The following is a 6,445-nucleotide window of genomic DNA, read 5'->3' on the forward strand; positions in this document are numbered from 1 at the left end:
ATAGTGTAGGAAAAAAAACTTAGTTATTGGTAGTGAATTTCACAACCAATTATAAAGGAATGTCAAGTAACATTGAATTTTGAATTTTGATGTAGAAAAATTTAAGTATTTTCTTGTTTTTTAATAAAGTGTGTATAATGTCAGTATAATGTATAGATGAATTAACTTAATCCAATAAAAAAGAAAAATTTTCAACTCCGTTTTTTTTTTTTTTTTTTGTGAAGCTCTTTTCCAATATCTTTTCATAGCGGTGTGTTAAAAATGTAATATTTGGAAAATATTAAGAAGACATTCACTTTGACAGCCCTTAAAAAAATAATGTTTGCAAAGTTTGTCTCTCTCTCTCTCATATATATATATATATATATATATATATATATATATATATATATATATATATATATATATATATATATATACACACACACATATGTTGGCCTTGAATGTGCTTGGATTCTTGCATTCACGAAGGGCTCCATCAGCTTGTTTGTGAATGCAGGAGCACATCTTATGTGAACATCCCTTAAGAAAACACGTCTGATCGATGTCTGTCGGACACGACCCCAAACAAGCATAATTAAACAGAGCTTCGCAGTTGATTTGGGAAGCGTGTAGTCGTGCACATCTCCAAGTGTGACGTCATCGTCCCATCAGTCTCCTCGCCATCTCATGTACGCTTTGATTGATGAGAGGCATTTGAGAAATAGCTTTGAGACTAATGTCGCATGTCGTTTGCAAGGCGCAAATATTTCTGCAAGGTCTCCAGTGGTGGTGTGTTTTAATTAGCTTTGGAAGCGTACGAGACAAGCAACATGACGTTGGTGAATTTGTGCCCGTAATGCTCAGTAAGCCTGAGTGTTGCGTTTGCTGACTGAGGCTTTACATGTTCATTGAGCGATTATGTCGCTTCGCTATCCTCAGGGTCGCTGGCGAGGCTCGTACTTAATTGCAACTTTGCAGTCTGTAGAAATGCAGCCGCCAAGCGGCAAATGACTATTGAATACACTCCAACAACGCCGGTGTCAACAGTTTTTTCCATCTGTAAGAGGAATAATGATGTGGGATTTCAATCCCCAGTTGTTTTACGAAAGCAATTAAGCATAGTATATGCAACGTTCAGCACGAAATCACTCAATATGGAAAATGTTGAGTGTCATTTTGGAGTGAATCTGTATGCACATGGTTTCTCCGTCTTCAGATCTGAGCTCTAGATTTGCCCTTTAATGCTTTGAAAATCTTTCCTTTTATATTTTAAAGAACAATTAGCGCCTTTATTTCACACTAGAGTGCGTGATAATACCTGTCTCAACCCAAGGCCTCTATTGATCTTGTTTCCAATCATCTCGGGCCTTGTCTGTTAATTATGTCCAATTTTCATGGATAGTACAGCAATTATAAAAGACTCATGGCAATCGTTAGCTCCTCGCTGCTATGCACTCCAGTGATGTTATTTAATGTTTAAAGCATAAACTGTATAATACTAATGTCTATAATGTAGTAGTAGAAAGTCTTGCGTGTAATGCTTATGTTTAGAGGTTAGTTAGGGATGGGGGCAATGAGCAATAGTACACTTTTAAAAAAGTATTTTCCAAAGTTATAAATAAAACAGTGTACTCTATAAATAGACCATACTTGTTATAAATAAAACAAAGACCATTGGAATATATTTTACAAGAAAACGGACTGTAAAATAATATTTAATTATTGGAATGTTTCTAAAGAAAATTGTTACTTTTTTTTTTGAAGTTGTAAATAAAAATCATTGAAGTGCGTTTTATGAGAAAATACACTAATACATTAAGTTATATATTTATTAGGTTATATATTCATTTATATATGTATATATTGTACACATAAAAGAAAATGTAGCGTGTAGCGTTTTTCCAAAGTTTTTAAATAAAACAAGAAAACCCAAGAAAACTACACTATTTTTTTTTTTATGTAAATAATAAATATTGGAGTGTTTTACAAGAGAATACAATGTAAAAATTATTTCTAGAAGTTGTAAATAAAAATATCTTGTGTATGTTTTTACAAGAAAATAGATTTTATATATATATAATTTTTTTAAGCTTCTAAATAAAGATATTGGAGTATATTTTACAAAGAAATACATTGTAAAACATTTTTGAAGCAGTAAGAAAGACCGATTGCTGGAACATGTTTAATAAGAAAATATTTCTACTTTCCTAGTCTTTCTACTTCAAAACTACTTCAAAGTTAATCTCAATGTATTAAATGCTGTTTCTTTCTAATAAAGTGGGTAGCAATTTCCCATGTGAAAATTGTTCACAAGCCATTTTTTTTTCCCAGTGTAAAATGCGTCTTGGCCAATGGTACTAGCAAACAGCAGCTAAACGTTTGTGAAAATCCTAATGCAGTTTTGCTCGCCTCTTAAATTGTTATGGACAGAAAACACGATAGCCTCTTGCAAAGCTCTGATACCTGTGTAAAGAAAGAGAAAAGTAAGTGAGCAAGTGATGAGGTGAGATGTTTCAATTTCCAGAGCTTGAAGTAATCTTCAGTGAGTTTACCAGTTCTCCAGCAGAGCCTTGGGAGCCCTGCTGCTTCAAGGCATGTTTGTCTTCCCTCAGCTCGGGCGAGTGGCAGATGTTGTGGCAGAACCATCACGGATGAGAGAAACCCACGGCCAACGTCATCCTCCAAGAGCAAATATTGCAGGCAGATGCCTGACGTGTCATTTAAATAGAAGAAGGTAAAGTGCAGGCACTGAGTAAGCCATACGTGAGATTTATTGTTTGTGAGTGTGTGTTTTTGCAGAAAATAGCGGACTAGTGGAAAGAGGCTAGATAAGGAAAGAGCTGACAGGTGATCTATTCCCTTTCTAGGCTCTAAAGGGTTGCAGGTAAACAGAGTGTCAATCATCAGGATTAGTTCAGACGGAAACGCTCGGCTCCTCTTTGTTACACGCTTTGGGGGAAACTCTGCGGCGATGTCATCCACTGTGTCTGTGCCAGATTGCAAAAGCTGCAATATCACGATTGCGGCTCAATACGTGCGTCACATGTCTGCTTATGAGAAGAATTCAATTAAAAATTAAAAATCTGTCACCCTTGTGTGATTCCAAACCTGGATATTGTTATTTTTCTTTACATTTAGGATATTTTAAGTACATTGCAATAAATTATAAAAACCTTATAAAGACAATAACCAGTTTACAGTGTCTGTCGAGATCCAAAACATACGGTTTGGTGGGCAGTTATATCATAAACTATGCCCATGCATTTACAAGGGGTTTGTCGAATTTATAATAATTGTAAATTGTCTTTTGTCTTTCCGTGTTAAAGTTTGCTGAGGCCTGCTGTTTATACTTCACTGGTCTAAAAACTGTATTGCAATACTGAAAATTAACCAGGTTTTAACAACAGCTGCTAGAAATGTAAGGTTGCTAATATTACTTTGCTGTAGCAAAAAATGGCATGCATTTTTATTTTTATTAATATTCATTTTTCATAGACATTTACTGTATTACCAATGTCAGGAATGATTGATAATACTGGTGATTGACTGAGATGTTGTAACTCCCAACACTTTTCATTGTGAACGAGGCCCTCGGAACAATATCAGATGCTAAAGGTGTTTTATGGTCAGGGGACGTTGTGGACTTTGAAAGGTGAACAACCACACATCGACTGAATGCTGAAGAATCTGTCCTCGCTGGCTTTAAAGCCTCGGGCTTCTGTACAGCCAGACCACAAGTCTGTCTTTTTGTGCATGTCTGACTTATCCTTGCACATTGTGTCTTCTGGCTAACTAGCTTGAAGCTACGCAGAACTAAGACAGACCATGATATCAAAAATGAAATCGTTCTGGGTGAATAAAAAATAACACTGCGTCCACATCACTGGAGTTCTCCGTGGATGGACATCCATTTACCTTGACACATCAGAGCTCTTCAGACAGGAACGTTTGTATACCTGGCAATATTTGTACAGGACTAGCTTTGGTAAATTTGAGTTTCAGAGATTTACTGTGTAGTTTCAGTGCATCTATGGTTAATTTAATTGTATTATTTTCTTTTATCACTGTTTCTTCCATGCAGTCCAGGTCTAATCACCGGGGTCTGAGAGTAATGCATTTTCGATTCTCTGTATGTATGTACTGTACAGTGTTGTGCTGTTATGCTGAATATTGTACATCACAAGGATTTCTAAAATAAATTACAAAACACCTGAATAATATATTCAGAATCAAAAACTAAAGTGGCTTCTGCATCATAAAAGCTGTTGTGTTGAGCTCTTAAAAATGTTCCTTTCACAGCTTAAGTATGAAAACTATCAACAATGGACAACATAACACAAAACATTTTGAAATAAATGCATGAAAGTAATCTGAATTATTCAGAATCAATTTCGAGAAACATACATATATTATATAAATGCTGTTTAAAAATGAAATCTATGTTATCATGCTAAGGAGCTGACTGAAAGCCGGTGACTCCACAGTATAGACAGGCTGCATGTTTTCAACAATGTTTCACCTGTATGAGAAAAACATACAGAGAATCACTTAAGACACTTTGCTGTAGACCCATTCCACATAATAATATTCATTAAAACTGTATGTTAACACGTAGGAGCTTGCTGCATGAATCCGTGAGTAGGCTACAGTTTACAAATCCATGGGAAAGGATTATAAATTTGTGGGTACAGATTCAAAAACCGAGGGTACGGTTTACAAAATCTGAGCACACAGATTGGAAAGATTGGACATTCGAAACAGAAAGACACAGTTTACATTTGACTAAAAGGTTTTTGTCTTTATGCTTAACTAAAGTGAAATAATGAGCATATTTCTACTTTGAGAAACTCGTGTTGCTCTCTCCTTGACTCACCATGACTGCTGCACACACTTGGAAACACGCCCACAGTGTGTGTTTGTGTTTACAGTGGTTGGCATCCACCAATCCTACAATGCTTCTGCAAACAGGTTAGGCTGCACTTCCATCAAAATTAATTACATTTTTTTAAAAGTAACAGACAATGAATGCACCATATGGTAACGGTAACGGAGTTAATTTATTTACTAATGGACAAACTGACTCAAATGAATCACGCTCCGAACTCCCGAACTGAATCAAATGATTCGCGATCTCGCTCCGAACTCCCAAACTGAATCAAAAGATTTGCGATCCCCAAACTGAATCAAATGATTCGCGATCCCGCTCCGAACTCCCGAACAGACTCAAATGATTCGCGAACCCGCTACGAACTCCCGAAATTACTCAAATGATTCGCGAACCCTATGAACTCTCGAACTGATTCAAGTTATCCGCGAACCTTATCCAAACTCCCAAACTGACTGAAATGATTCGCGATCCCCAAACTGACTCAAATGATTCGCGATCCCGCTCCGAGCTCCCGAATAGACTCCAATGATTCGCGAGCCCGCTCAGTACTCCCGAACTGCTTAAAATGATTCATGCTCCGAACTCCCGAACTGACTCAAATGATTCACGTTCCGAACTGCCAAACTGACTCAAATGATTCATGCTTCGAACTCCCAAACTGACTCAAATGATTCGCAAACCTGCTCCGAACTCTCGAACTGATTCAAATGATCCGCGCGATCCCGCTCCGAACTCCCGAAATGACTCAAATGATTCGCGAACCCGCTCCGAACTCTCGAACTGATTCAAATGATCCGCGAAGCTGCTCCGAACTCCCTAACTGACTCAAATGATTCGCGAACTCTCTACGAACTCACGAACTGATTAAAATGATTCACGCTCTGAAATGACTCAAGTGATTCACGATCCGAACTCCCAAACTGACTCAAATGATTCGCGAACGCGCTCCGAACTCTCAAACTGATTCAAATGATTCGCGATCCCGCTCCCTAGAAAGCAAACTGACATAGAATCAATGTAGAATCGACGTATCTTGTGGCGTCGAAACGACATTGATCTCCGATGTCGATCCAACATCGTAAAACTACTTAACTATTAACATTTTCTGCTTGTTTTAAAAAATCTCACATACTTACTACTAAATAAATTAGCCTGTATAAGTAAAACTATTAAACACATCACATTCAGTCACAATTTCTTTATTATTTATACAATACAGTTTATATACAGTTACAAATACATGTGTAGAGCACACACCTTTGAAGTCTAGCAAAGAAAATGCTTTTACACACAAATACACACACAAACAGGTATAAAGTATATTATAGGCTAACATAAATTGTGTCAAGTCACAAATTAAAAGCTATATTCACTTAATAAAAAAATAAATAAATGACCAAATGTGTTTGACTTATTTTCAGTGGGTTACAAAAGATGCAACGTTTGATCATCTAGGCCACAATTGGACAATAAAATTAATTTTTATTTGATTTTTTGATTTTGACTATGACTCCATGATTAAATTTATCTAAAGTTTGGGGGTAATTTGTTTATCATGTGCCTTAAAAATATTGT

At 36.4% G+C, this 6,445-nt stretch overlaps 1 long non-coding RNA gene across 1 annotated transcript; it reads left to right on the forward strand.

Annotated features, from left to right (window-relative positions):
• The first annotated feature begins 2,559 nt into the window (after positions 1 to 2,559).
• LOC127966602 (uncharacterized) lies at positions 2,560 to 3,089 on the forward strand. The gene is made up of 2 exons (XR_008155667.1): positions 2,560 to 2,716; positions 2,850 to 3,089. It is a non-coding gene; the product is annotated as an uncharacterized LOC127966602 (long non-coding RNA).
• Positions 3,090 to 6,445: the final 3,356 nt, after the last annotated feature.

The sequence above is a fragment of the Carassius gibelio genome, chromosome B10 (genome assembly GCF_023724105.1).
Source record: "Carassius gibelio isolate Cgi1373 ecotype wild population from Czech Republic chromosome B10, carGib1.2-hapl.c, whole genome shotgun sequence".
In the NCBI taxonomy this organism is placed as follows: Eukaryota; Metazoa; Chordata; class Actinopteri; order Cypriniformes; family Cyprinidae; genus Carassius; species Carassius gibelio.